Source organism: Lutzomyia longipalpis, chromosome 4, assembly GCF_024334085.1.
Source record: "Lutzomyia longipalpis isolate SR_M1_2022 chromosome 4, ASM2433408v1".
In the NCBI taxonomy this organism is placed as follows: Eukaryota; Metazoa; Arthropoda; class Insecta; order Diptera; family Psychodidae; genus Lutzomyia; species Lutzomyia longipalpis.
This window is the reverse complement of record NC_074710.1, coordinates 23,466,090-23,480,997: the sequence shown is the minus strand read 5'-3', so window position 1 is coordinate 23,480,997 and position 14,908 is coordinate 23,466,090. Positions and strand designations below refer to the sequence as shown.

The window sequence follows — 14,908 nt, the reverse complement described above, 5'->3', positions numbered from 1 at the left end:
CTAAAAAAAGCGAAAGGGATTTAATCCTTGGGCACAACATGTGTGTTTCCATGGTTAAACATCTTGAGAACTAGAACCATTTTTTCGCTTTGCTTTTCCCAGTAGGGGAGGGCATGGAAATTAATCTATGTTTTCCCCTATTTTCCCCTTTGATTTTTCCCCAAAATTGGAAAGAATTTGTACTGTTCTCATTCTGGAAAAGTCACTTCTTTCTGCCTTGAAGTCCTCCTTTCTCCTTATTTTTCCCCACATTTCCCATTTTCCCCTTTTCCCTAATTCATGCTTCTACTGCTTCTAATAAATAAATGTCACGAACAATGCAAGAGAAGTTTTATCTACAACATTCAAGCTGTTCATTAAGGGACGAGATTAAAGCATAGTTTATTACATTTTGCGAAAGCTCTGAAAGTAAATTTTATTCATTTTCTATGTAGGTATTATGAAGTGCTTTTAATTAGATAGGAGCTTTTACATCTTCTGCTAAAATATAGCTTGCAGAAATGATTAATTTTAAGGGAATATTAATCTTTGTAAATTACATTCCCTTTTAATATTCTGCACTCATTTTGCTACATTCTGCACTATTATTATTAAGGAAAAAGTGGAAAATTGCATGTGAGATGCAGTGAGTTCGTTATTAACTTTGTATGTAATGTAATTAGCGTACATGCCCTGATATATGAGGCAAAAAATTCAAAATTATGAAGAGTTTTTTAGGGCATGCCCTATCCTAGAACTTTCTGCTTGAACGCTTTTTTCCCTCTCTCAATGAAAATTGCATTTTCAGAGCTTTTCCATTAACGTTGAGCACGATGAAAGCTACTCTATTTTAACTGTTTCAGCGGCGTCACCAGGGAGGGTTTTTGGATACCTATCTAAACACGTTAATAATTTAGATAGTTTCAGGATAAAAATTACGCGAAATTTAGTTGCAAATGCTGTTAATTCTTTCGCGTTTTTTGGGTCATACGCTGACCCAAACGTGAAACATTTTATTCTTCAAATTATTTATGAATTTAAGTGCTTTTCCAAGTTACAAATGCATCAAATTCACGCAAAAGCGGCCAAAGAAAACGTTCAAATAGAGAAAATTCCTCTGAAAGCATCTAGAAAATAAATATGGTGATAAAAAGAGCTTATATTTCAATGTTTTAGGTAGACGCGAAAGAGTTAATATTGTTTTCTCAATTTTCCGATCGTCGCCAGGGTGAGGAGCTTTCGTCCAATAAAGTTCGCTTACTTCCCAAAACTTTAAACTTTAATCCCGGCCTTCTTCAGTGGCGAGAAAGTGGGTGAATTTCTGTACAAAATTCAAAGATTTTAAGGATTTTTTGTCGCTGAATAAGGCACCGAAAAATAACTTTAAGTCTAAAAAAGAAGAGTAAAATCAAGTCAAGAATTGACTAAATTCAATCCGAAAAATATGATTTGGCTTTCAGTTCTAAAAAGATAAAGATTTGGGAGCAAAAGCCTAAAAAATATTTAATTTTAACCTTAAAAGAGATTAAATTCAAGCCCAAAAAGCCTATAAATTGTAAATTCAAACCGAAAAAAAACTATAAATTTAAAGCGAAAGAATCTATTAAAATTTATTTTTCGGTTTTGAATAATTCCACTTTTAGTAACAGATGTGAATGAAAATATTCAGATCTTCGTAAATATTCGAATTATTCGCCAAAAGAAACCAAAATAATCGACAGATAAACTCCCCTTGATTGACGACCGGAAAATCGAGAAAAACCACAGATTCACGCCAAGAAAAGTACAGAAAACTGTGAATAATCGTTTATTAAACAGAATCTGTTTTTAGTGCATTTTTAACGTCTTTAAATTTATTTTAAAAAAAAAACTTCAAAACTTTTTTAAATATATTTCTAGCTACGTCCCTGATATTTATTTTCTTACGACTAAATATGTATTTTTTAAATAATAGTTTTACCCTATTTTTTCCACACTTTTAAGCTCTCTATCCCATTGATTTTCCTTTTTGGAACAATGTGCGAAGTCCTTCAAAAGACACCCCCATTCCGCTGGCATTGAAAGCTTCCTCAAGTCAACATGAGAAAAAGTTTTCTCTTTGTTCCACTATATTGGGAAAATCATTTTGATGAAAATAATAAAAGAAGTACCCAAAGTGGAGGAGAAAAAAAAAGAGAACAATCAACGAGTTTTCGTGACTGTGTTTTATCGACTATTGAGACAATCACGAAGAGAAGAAAAGTCGAAGAGAGGTTTTAGAAATTGGAAAATTGCTTTGCCACCATCATCCTTTTTATGGGCATTTATCGAAAACAAGACTTCTTCTGACTTTTTTTTCTTCTTATTCCGTTTTTTTTTTGAGGAAGGGAATTGAGGAGATATAAGATACAAAAGAAAAGCGAAAAGTAGCAAAAACTATGTACAAAATTCATGCAAAAAAAAATCTTCTTTAAAATAAATTTACATAAAATCTCAAACAATTTGCAAGCAATGCGAATGACATTGACGCTGAAAAATGGTAAACATTTCATTTTCTCCCATTATCACAGCACAAAATGGGAAGTTAACAAATTTTCTTGGGGAAAATGTGCTTTCTTCGTTGTGCCAAAGTTAACCAGAAGATGTCCAAAATGCAAATTTTTCTTTTGACAATTCATCCCCTTGGCTGTGGATGATTTTCTTTTGCACATCATTTGTGGAGTTGTCACGTGGAGGACATTTATCTCCTTACCAGCTATATATCTCAGTGTAATATAAAGCTCCAAAGCTCTCACATTTACAACATACACGTCGTATGAGCTTTATTTTTTCATCAACCTAAATGTCTTGCTGTTAGATTTATTCACTTTAATATATACTTACTTTTGTAGTCATATGAATGGGCTGAAAATTGCGGAAAACCCCCGTGGAAATGGTACAAAAACTAGTTGAAATTATCCTTTTTTGCAAGAAGTTTAATATCATTTTCATCAAGGAAACTTAATTGCGATTTGTTGGCTTTTAATTGTTGCTGGGAAAAGGGAAAAGTTAAAGAATAAAACTTTTCAAACTACACTACAAAAACATACTGAGCGTAGAAAGTCTTTCTTTTGTGCCTAAGGGGTTGGTTTCTATAGACAAGAAAAATATAAAAGGGGTAATTGATGTTTGGACAAGTTTTCCTGTGTTTTTTCTCCGATGAATTTTCACCTCAAAGAAAAGAGTTTAATCATTTTTTTATCCGTAATTTCAAGCATGATTTTCCCTTCAAAGGGGCTAATAATTCCATTTTTTATATGTCTTAACTAGTTTGTTTAAAATTCTGAAAGAAGTTTACACAATCAGCTTTAAATTAGCTGAGGAAGTTTTGCCTGAAAATTCTAAAAATTAGGTTACATTGCGTTTTAAGTTTCTTTACATGGATGAAACATTCGCTACAATGTTTCATCAATGATTTTAATGAAATTAATTTGAGGGGATAATTCATTCTGGTTGTCTTCTTTAATTTGGCTGATAAATCAAATTACAACAAATAAATGACCTGAATGTTGTTGATTTATCAACTCCCACAACATCTGCGCAATATCAATGATTCTTCTTTATGTATCCCGCAATTTCTTGTTGACGAGAAAATCCAATAAAATGTTAATGATCTTTGAGCTTCACTGTGACGGATGTTTATGCAGAAAATGCATCAATATTGATTTTTACAGCAAAATAAAAATATTTCTCGATACACAGTGTTGGTTGAAATTAAATTGGACGGAAAATGCAGAGTTTACGAAGAAGGAAAGCATAAAGCATTCGAGATGAAATGGTTCGTAAAATTTAAATTATTATTCAAACGATAAAGCCTTATTTATTCAATTTTGTTTACGAAAGTTAAAATGTTGCAATATATGGCAGGAAGATGTAAAGATTTACACAGAGAAAGGTAAAAAGTTGCTTATTTTGCAATATTTCTAACGTTAAAAAAAAACGATAAACTTTTAAATGGATCGTCAGACATAGAATGCAAATGTCAATGTCAAAAGTGCGTAAAACGTTAGAAAATAACATTAGGAAACATGTTTATTAAACGTTTAAAAAAATAAAACTAAAAAGAAAAAGTCAAAATTAGGAATGAAATCCCAAACGTTATACTAAAAGCTAATTCAAACTTTTTAGGCGTCAAATGTTATTTAAGAAACTTCAAAGTCAAATAAAGCGAGCCCTAAAAAATCGCGAAACATTCAAAATTAAACGTTCAAAAGGCCAAATGTTTTAAAATAAACGTCAAATTAAAAAAAAATGCGTTGGACATTTAAAAGAAACTTCAAAATCAGAAAAAAACGCCAAACATTAGATAAGAATGGTTAAACGTTAGAAAAGAAATGCCAAACTTAGACAAGAAACATCAAAGTTACCACAGAATCGTTAAACACTAAAAAAAATATTCGAAAATCGTTAAAAAATAATATTAAACGTTAGAAAAAATGTCAAACGTTTGTAATCTTTTTATGTAGGTATTTCAAATTTAAAAAATATCTCAAAACACCTTTTTTAATAGATTTCTAGCTGCACCCTTTACAAACAGGATTTGACGAATGTTTCGGTAGCGAATGATCCGAATCTTGACAAATTGCTCTAATCCAAATCTCGTCGAATAATCCGATTCTTGTCGAATTTTTACGAATTATCCGAATGTTAACGAGTAATCAAAATTTTGACGAATCTTTTTGAAAAGTAACTTGACGAAACCGAAATGTCGGCGAATAGTTAAAATCTTATTGACAAATAATCCGAAACTTGACGAATAATCCAAATATTGGCAGTGTCCGAATCATAACGAATAATTCGAATTTAGACGAATAATCTGAATATTGATGAAACTTAGCTAATCATCTGAATTTTAACGAATAGTCTAAATCTTTCTGACAAAAATCCGAATCTTGACGATTTTCTGCGAATAATCCAAATTTTGACGAACAATTCGAAGATTTTCATTCAAATAAATACCCCTTGTTCACAAATAATCTCAACTAAATAGTTAAACCTTATGAAGAGGAAAAAATCTCTCGAAATGTCGTATTTCTAGCTGTTACAGATCGTCCATTCTACACTCCAACACAATTGAATTGATGAGATGAAATTAACTTATCTATCTATTTTGAATAAAGATTAAAAAAAAACTCTTTTAGAAATAGTTCTTCAAAATTCTCTAAGATTCTTCATAACATATTTTTCAAAGAATCTTCGTAACATTATTATGCTGAATTCAATAATAAAATGCCACTCAATCTTATTCAGATTAATGTCTTGTCCATCTTTCTCTATCAAGGCGCGTGTTGTTCATTGAATACGATTTACACCCACAACTTGTACCTCATATAAGCACTATCGTTTGTCCGAGATTTTCCCCACTTTTCCCTCTCGGAAAATCTCTCTTCAAACCGAGAATGGTTGGGATGAAGCTTTCCTCTCATTTTATCTAAAAAAAAAAAGCTGCACATGCGAATAAGTTTCGTTGAGTTTCTCCTGAACTTCTCTCACTTTGCAAAGAAAAACATCCCCCACTTCTTCTTGTCTGGCAGCATACAAAGTATATGTTGCAACCCCCTTGAAGGAAGACGTAGGGATGGTTCTACTCAAATTCTTCTCAAGTACAGGATGGGATGAGGTGAGAAAGGGATTGGTTCGTTCGGTACAAGAAGAAACAGAATACGCGATGTGAGGTGTACTCAACTCATGGAGATACTTGGTGGAAAATTTCATTTCCAAGATAATGAGAGCGATGAGGGGGGAAATGTCATTTATTGGAGCACCTCAGAAGAAACTCAATTTACCACTCTTTGTACATTCACCGCTACACAATCACACCCACCTACACGCCAAAAGCGCGCCTTTATGGTAATTGTACTCATACTCAATTTCCAATAAAAGCCAATCTAGCGAAATCTCTGCAAAGAGAAAGGGGGGGGGGTAGTTTAGTGTTTACTGCATACCGCGTGTTATGTATGTTGGATGATGGGAAAAAAATCAATTTTCATGGATAGTTTCAAGTGGAGGATTTGAGAGCTCTTCAATTCATCGACCGTTATAATGCTATTAGGTTAATCTGGGATGCTTGCTTACACATTGATGTTCAACTATGCTGCCAATATGCTCAGTTTTCAGTTGTTAATGCTTTCTAAATGGAAATTGTAGTGCATATATAGATAACTTGTACCACTAATACTTCATTAACATTTAATCTCTGTATTTTTTTTTTTTTTTTTTTTATCTCCACTGTTTGCACTTCTGTGTTAAACACATTTGAACTTTTTGTGTCTTTTCCTCTCAAACCACAAATTATAATGATAATTTGGAATTTAAGAGGGGCGCGCCATGTGGGATCCACTGAGCCCACAACACTTTGAGTCATCTATTGTTCACTATAAAGATCACATGGCCACTTCTTCTTAAGTCTTCTTTCACTTTTGTCTCTCTGCAAAATATCTCTCTTCACTGACTGATTTGGGTGCAAGTTTAGTCTTTCTTTGTACTTTTCACTATATGTTCTAATTGCTTCTTTCACTGAGGGCACTTCTAAATCACGTCTCAAAAGTTCGTTTGGAACGTAGTAGGGGGCATTCACAATTTGTCTCAGCGTTTTGCTTTGGAACCTCTCGAGGATATCAACACTAGAGGAGCACGCCGATCCCCAGAGCTGGCAGCCATAACTCCATATTGGCACTATCACAGTTTTGTAGAGCAACACTTTATTGTAAGTTGACAATTTTGATTTCCGCCCCATGTACCAATACATGTCTCTCATCCTCAAGCCCAGCTGCTTTCTTTTTGTCCATATGTGTTTGTGCCACGTCAACCTCTTGTCCAGATGGAGGCCAAGATACCTAACCTCATCAGCTTGAGGTATTTGTTTGTTGTTTAAGGTGATTGGTGGGCAGGTTCCTTTCCTTGTCGTAAAAGTTACATGCACTGATTTGGTTTCGTTGGCTCTCACTCTCCACCGCCCCAGCCAGTCCCCAATATCATCCACATGTCTCTGCAGGACACTCGCAGCAGCCCCTGGGTCCTCATGAGTGGCAATTATAGCAGTATCGTCTGCAAAAGTGTGGGTAACTGTGTCCGCCCTGACCGGGAGATCTTGGGTGAAAACCAAATAGAGCATTGGCCCTAAAACACTGCCCTGGGGCACTCCGGATCTAATTTCATGTAAGTCTGTGCTGTGATTCCCATGTTTTACATAATAGTGCCGATTTTCCAAGTATGATTTTAGTACTGTGAAAAAAGGGTAGGGGAGGGCACACTTCAATTTAAACAAAAGTCCCAGGTGCCACACCTTGTCGAACGCCTGACTTATGTCGATGAACGCAGCCGTGCAGTACTTTCTGTTTTCTAATCCAAGATTTATTGTGTTCACCAATCGGTGTACCTGCTCCACAGTGGCATGATTGTTTCTAAAACCGAACTGATGCTCTGGAATCAGCATATTTTCCTCCAGGATTGGCCTCAGGCGGCCGAGAAAAAGTTTCTCGAACACTTTGGACAAAACCGGCAAGAGACTGATGGGTCTATGAGACTCGACCAACTCAGGCTTTTTTCCTGGTTTTGGGAGCATTGTGATTTGAGCCACCTTCCACTGTGCCGGCATATAACCCAATCGCAAACATGCGTTGAAGATCTGGGTTGTCATTGCGAGACCTTTCGGGGACAACTCCTGGAGCAGTCTTCCAGTTATCAAATCAAAGCCCGGGGCCTTCCTTGGATTGAGCTGCTTACGGATCACGTGTTTCACCTCTTTGGCTTTAAAACTCCTGATTGGGAGATCCATCTGGAAAGGTGACTCCAAGAAGCCCAAAACCGACTCCTCGACCAAATCAGTCGCAGTGGAATTCCATGGGGCGAAAACCTCCTCAAGATGCTCAGCAAAAGCGGTTGCCTTTTCTTCGTCACTCCTGGCCCATTGTTGATGTTTATTCAAAATTGGTGGATTGGTTTTTTGTGGCCTCTTTAAATTCCTTGTTAGCTTCCACAGGTTGTAGTCAGTAGCCTGGGTTGGAGTAAGTTTGGACAAATAATGTCCAACAGAGGCATTCGTGTGGTCTCGCTGCAAAACTTTGAGTTCCTCAGTCGCCCTATTCAATCTCCTCTTGTCATCATGATGCCGAGTTTGTTGCCACCTCCGACGCAACCTCCTTTTCTCCTTCAGCTTATCTCGAATCTTCCTCGGACACTCCGCCCTGTTGCCATCACTCTCCCCCACCTTTGGAGTGGCAAACCATGCTGCGCTCTGCAGGCTTCTCGTAAAATCCTCCACCGCGATCTCAACATCGCTCTCCGACTTCAGCGGAACACGAAGATCAACCAACCCATCCAGTGTCTCCCTAAAGGCCGCCCAATTTGTTCTCTTTGTGTGAAGCACCACTCTTGCCGGATTTGCCGCAACCCTTGTCAGAAGAGAGACCATCACCGGAGAATGGTCAGAAGAAAGCTCAGCCGAGGACATTACTTTGCACATCCTTTTGTCAATACCCCTTGTGACGCAGAAGTCTATAAGATCCGGAGTCTTTTTCCGATCCGTTGGCCAGTAAGTTGGCTCATATGTGGAGAGATGACCAAAATTGTGCTTCTGCATAACATGCAGCAGCTCCTTTCCTTTAGCGGTGATGAGGCGTGACCCCCAAAGAGTGTGTTTCGAGTTAAAATCTCCCCCAGATATGAAGGTTCCATCCAGCGTGCTGAAATATTCCTCAAATTGATCCCTTTTAATGTTATGTTTTGGAGGGCAGTAGACCGAGGAGAAGGCAACATGACCACAGAAAGTCCTGAGCGTCACAGTTGTGGCTTGGAGGAAATCTTTACAAAAGCTCTCATTTTGATAGTGCTGAATTTTTGATTTGACCAGAACCGCAGTCCCGCCGTGTCCTTTCCCATCAGGGTGGTTCGTATTATAGAGCATGTAGTTTGGAATTTTGAAAGACGATTTGCACGTGAAGTGAGTTTCTGATATCAGGATGATATCCACGTCATATAAATTTAAAAAATGTTTCAGTTCTTGTGTATGTTGACACAAGCCATTGGCATTCCATACAACAACATTGAGGGAGTCCATCATGTTGATGCATTACTGTTCTTTGACTGTGCAGCAACCAACGTTGTAAGAAGGTTCATCATAGTAGACATTTGCACCATAAGTGTTTTCATCATTGTTTTGAGATCATTCATATCAGTGGAAATCACATTTTCATTCTGGATGGGCGGGTTGGGCAAATCATTTCTCTCAGTGTTTTGGCCTCTCGTAACGTCTGCAAATGTTTGATTTGAATTTGTGTAACGGTCACTTCTTGCTCTATTAAACTCTCTCTCTCTCAACTTTGGGAACAGTTTTTGCTGGAGTTGCTTATGCACGGAGCACCCTCTATAGTTTGCAGGGTGGTTTTCCCCACAATTTGCACATTTAACTTGGTCATCCCTCAATTTCCGCGTGCAGTCCTTCGTCAAATGCCCCCCGTCGCATTTGACACATCTTGGCGGTCTGTGACAAAACCCCTTAGTGTGTCCAAAGCGCTGACAGTGCGTGCATTGTGGTATCTCACGCCTTGGCCGGGGAGGCTCAAAAACCACAACAGTGTGCATGAAGAGCTTTATGTTGTAAATCTCTCGATTGTTTGGACTCTGCTGCAGATCAACATAGAACATTGACATCGGAGCTTTGGTAACTCTATCCCTCGCATTGGAAATGTGCTTCACATTGTGTCCAAGAATACTCAATTCATTCTTTATCTCCTCCAGTTCTGTAGAGTGGTGAAGATTTCTCAGCACGACCCGGAAAGACCTATCATTCTTAAATTGGTATGAATGAAGCTCAGTTTTCCTGTCGGTGAGTTCTTTGAGAATAACTCTGTATTGTGTTGCATTGTTGACTTGGATTCTAACCTCACTTCCTCGGTTGCTTTTCAGGGTATAACCATTTGGGGCATGTTTGTCGAGCAACTCGCGTAGGGGCTTAATTTCCTCCGCTCCGTGAACATAAATCGGTGGTGGCTTTGGTTCATTTCGAGCCTTGTCCTTTGGCATCTCATCGGTGTTATCCTGGTCCATTGGATCAGGTATAACCTCCTTGTCATTTTCGTCATTGGCAACATTGGCAAGTACTTCATATCGGTTACTGGTGTCCACAGGATTGGCTTTCCTTAGCCAATTACTCATAATTGTTGTCTGTTTTGACCTAGGCTCTGGTCCTGGGCTACTCCTTGTCCTTTTACTATTACTGGCCACTCTTCAATTCATCGACCGTTATAATGCTATTAGGTTAATCTGGGATGCTTGCTTACACATTGATGTTCAACTATGCTGCCAATATGCTCAGTTTTCAGTTGTTAATGCTTTCTAAATGGAAATTGTAGTGCATATATAGATAACTTGTACCACTAATACTTCATTAACATTTAATCTCTGTATGAATTAAAAAACATTGTACGTATGGAAGCCAATAGAGATAGAATTCAATGCATTTTATACCATTCACAGCATTAAGCATATGATGCAGAACATTAAATGACAAACGAATTACGATAAATGATGAAAGAGAAGCGAAAGCATAGATATGTTCAATGGCTTTACTGTGAGGTTCGTTTCGAAAATATGGTCCGGAGATTTCAGTTTTAAATGAAAAATTTTCAGGAGAAGAAATCAATCCTCGGTCTGAAATATTTCCAATTTTCCGTTAAAAAATTGTAGAATTTTTAAAAATAAAAGAAAAAATGTTGAGAATGGGCCTAATTCAGCGACCAAGAAACCCTTGAAATCTTTAAATTTTGTACTGAAATTTCAAGATTTCAAGCGAATTTCAAGGGTTTCTTGGCAAATGGCAAATTCCTGATAGTTTTTCGAGAGTTTCCCATCACGAGCTTTTCATTCACAAGAATACAATGCGGGAAAATACTCAACTTTTTTGTCTCCTCATCCTTTTGTCCACTGAAACAGGACTAATGGGAAACTCTCCTCAAACCCCCGCAAAACATATTCTGCAAATCATATATATTTTTTCTGTAAACATTTTAGCTGTTTCGAGGGATAAATTTAATAATGCGGAAGTTTTCTTCTCAGCTGTGCAATGGTGCTTTCATTTCATATGATATGTACAGAAGACTGTGAGAACATTTGGGTTCTACGCAAAAGTAATCAGACTGCTGAAAAGGGCTGAAAATAATGCAAAGAGTCCGAAAGAAAACTTTAATTTTTCGAAGAAAAGACAAAGGGGTGTATTCTAAAAAAAATCTTGTCTTTTCTTAAAATTGTCAGTTATAAGATTTTTGATATTCTGGGAATTTTTCTGACAATTTACTGGAATAAATTCATTCTACTTCTTTTTCAAGACGACAATAGAATGATTTAAAACATTAACTGTCAAAATCTTACATAACTTTTAAGTTGTTAAAAAACAAGGGGTGTTAATCTGAATGAAAATCTTCAGAATATTCGTCGAGATTCGGATTATTTGTTAATTAAGTTCGGATTATTCAAAATTTAGATTATCCGTCGAGATTCCGAATATGGATATTCTGATTATTTTCAAAACTTTCGTCAAGAAAATTCAGATTATTCGTTAAAATTCGGATTATTCGTAAAAATTCAGATTGCTCGTTAAGATTCCGATCATTCGTTAAGATTCATATCATTCGGTAAAATTCAGATTATTCGTTGAAATTTAAATTAGGTACTCGTAAAAATTCAAATTATACTTTAAGATTCAGATCATTCGTTAAGATTTATATCATTTGTTAAAATTCAGATTATTCGTCAAGATGTAAATTACTCGTAAAAATTCAGATTCTTCGTTCAGATTCATATCATTCGTCAAAATTCTGATTAATCGACAAGATATGGATGATTCGGTAAACTAATTCGAAATATTCAACTGATAAACACTCCTCGTTAGAAAAGAAAAGAAAAGATTTTTATCAGAATCGACCCCAAAGGAAACAATAAAACTTTTAGATTCATATGTTACTTGAGTATTATTTTTTCAGCAAAGCTCCTAGTTCACTCCTAAAGCTTCTAAAAAATTCCATTGATACGCTTTAATTCAAAACTCCATGGAAGATTCAATCTGTTGATACACTTTTTAATAAATATTGAAAAAAATATAATTTTTTTTTCAGCATAAAGCTTCATTTAATCTACTTAATAGACGATATATGTAGTGAGCACACAGCTTCAGATTAGTAGCTACATTTTCCTCAAGCTTTTAAAACGTTCCCACATCCTCTCCCCTCTGAAATAAGCTTCTGATGGAAGTCATCGCATGGAAGTCAATAACTCAATATTTATGCAAATTGCACAGAGAGAGAGAGAGGATGTCCATAAAAGGAAAGTCGAAAGAGATTTAGCAAAGCGGAAAAGGTTATAATTTTCTCTATATATCGTCTCATCCGTATGAGAATGAGGGGGAAAGGGAAACAAGGATTTAGTCTGGGGGGCAAGCAAGTGTGGCATAAAAATTTTATATTGACTTTATGTTAATTCTGCACATGTTGGCTCCTAACATGTCGTGTGTGTGTGCGATGCGAGATTCGGAGGATATTCCAAAAAGGACTTTTGCATGCGAAATTCAATGCATAGAGACAGAATGTATACAAATGGTCTACTTTTGTGAAAGTTCACAACTAGTACACGTCCTACATTACACACTCGGTTCTCTCGCAGGAGACAATTCTATTATGTATAGAAGCAAAGACGTTTTCACAGCACCAATCGAGAATTATATGTAGCTACATACATACAAAATGTATATAGTTAAAGCCAATATATCCCGGCGATCATAGCAATAATCCTCGCACTCCTTTCTTAGCTCATCTTATGTAGATATGTTCTGTGTGAGCAACGTAGAAGGACATAGTACACATATCATGAACTTAATGGATTTATTGGCTGCGATTTGTTATTGTTGTTGAATTGCAAAGGCGTAAATGGGATCAGGGTTAGTAGGAGCATAGTGAGAGAGATTCGACGAAACGATTTTATTGGAGCAGAAATAATTCGAACGTATCCCCATTGCTTTTAATGAAACTCATTTTTCAAATTTTTCTTATTAATAGTTAAGTATTAAAAACTTATGTATTCACCCAAAATAATTTATAGAACAAAAAAAGTAGAAAAATGAACATAAATAATTTTCTTACATGCTTAAGAAATATTATCTGTATAATAAATATTATCTATTGATTATATACATATAGATATGTATATACAAACATCATTAAATAAAGAAAACTAAACTTTAGAATATTTAATTTGTTTATGAAATTGATCTAGTCCAATATTTACATATATATTTTGAGCCCCTAATCTCGTGTGAGCACAGCAGCTAAAAATTTCAACGCGATCGGCCCAGTCGTTTCGGAGAAGTATATTTGCCACAGAAAAAAAAACGTTTCAGCTTAATGTATCAAACATAAATTTATAACATATTACATAAAGTACATACCTACATATTATATCGGGATTGTATATCATACTTATCTTTCCTACTTAAATTATACTGTTAAAACGATATTCTAATCTTTTTCTGTATCTTCTTCAAGATTTTTGATTTCATTCAAAATCATTTCAAATTCTTTTTTCATTTCACAATTAGTTGTCTTAAATACGCGGAAAAACGGAGTAATTGAGGATTTATCTCTTTTAGATTTGTAATAAGTACATTCTTTGCAAACATCCAATGGAGTTTCATTAAAGTAATTTTTTGATTTTAGAGCATTTTTTACATGGAGATGTGTTAAAGAACTTCTTTCAATATGAGTTTTTAAAGGTCTTATTGCATGTAAATGATGTAAAGCATATTTTCTGTGTTTTGCTATATAGTGTAGAATATTATTGCCATCTTTATCCTTAATTTGCAATAAACTTATAAAAGTTTCAGTTGAAACATCAGATAGCCAATCAAAAAGAGGATCTTCGAAAAAGCAAACAGAATGAAATGGAGTTTTTCCATCAATATCTCTTTCTAAGAGTAATTCTTCATAAAAAGAGTTAAAAGTATTTTTAAATTTACTACTTGGGCAATAAAACCGCATAAAATTTCCTTTATTAAAACAGTGGTAGAAATTTTGGTTTCTATTGTTCTTTATACTGAACATATCCCACCATATTTGTTTATCTACGAATTCTAATATTATTTCAAGGAATTTATAATTCCGTACTAAAACACAAATCTGTAAAGGAATATTACCATCATTTTCACGTTCATAGAGCTTCTCAAGAAGAAGATTCTCTTTGCTCTCTTCACGGCTTTTTATTTCTTTTAAATATTGAAAAATTTGACGTAGTACCCATTTGTATGTCTCAAGTTCTCTCTCTGAAAAATCAAAAAATCTAAAAAATACCCTATTAAATTTATTAGGTTCGATTAATCTTGCAAGACAATGTAGAAAATTAATTTTTGTTCCACTCTCTAATTCCCAATTGAGAACATTTTGACAAAATGTATTAATAAAGTTTGTTACTTTCTCTCGATCAGTTTCGTTTTTTGTATAAAAAGTCAAGAATATGCAATGTCTAAAATCCTTTTTAAGTGCTTTAGAGATATTTGTTTCTCTTTGGTATTCACAAAGAAAATCTGTGATTCTATTTAAGTGTAGCCTGTAAATGTAAAAAGAAAACAACATATCTAAGAAAATATCTTTTTCTTCTTCTTTTTCTTTTTCTTTAGATTCTTTGTAATATTCTTCAAGAGATTTTCCACCAAAGTGGGGACTTTCTATTAAATTTGTGAAAAGTTTATTGGAAATATTTTTTATAAATTCAAACATAAGACATTTTTCCTTTTTAATGCAAAAATGATAAAGAATTGAATTGTTATCAGATAAAATTAATTTCTGAGCATTGTTTTCAAATATTTCGTTGAAATTCGTTAATGCTTCTTTAACTAAATTATCTTCCTTGAATACTTTGAAAAACTTGA

The 14,908-nt window shown here is 35.1% G+C and overlaps 3 protein-coding genes across 3 annotated transcripts in view; 1 reads left to right on the top strand and 2 right to left on the bottom strand.

Annotated features, from left to right (window-relative positions):
• The window catches only part of LOC129795035 (probable asparagine--tRNA ligase, mitochondrial), a 1,173,171-nt gene that overhangs the window by 786,724 nt on the left and 371,539 nt on the right, over positions 1–14,908 (bottom strand). The gene's annotated exons all lie outside the window — the stretch shown is intronic.
• Positions 1–14,908, top strand: part of LOC129794972 (mucin-2-like) — an 826,140-nt gene that overhangs the window by 651,666 nt on the left and 159,566 nt on the right. The gene's annotated exons all lie outside the window — the stretch shown is intronic.
• The window catches only part of LOC129795002 (sodium-dependent nutrient amino acid transporter 1-like), an 899,230-nt gene that overhangs the window by 786,724 nt on the left and 97,598 nt on the right, over positions 1–14,908 (bottom strand). The window lies entirely within an intron of this gene.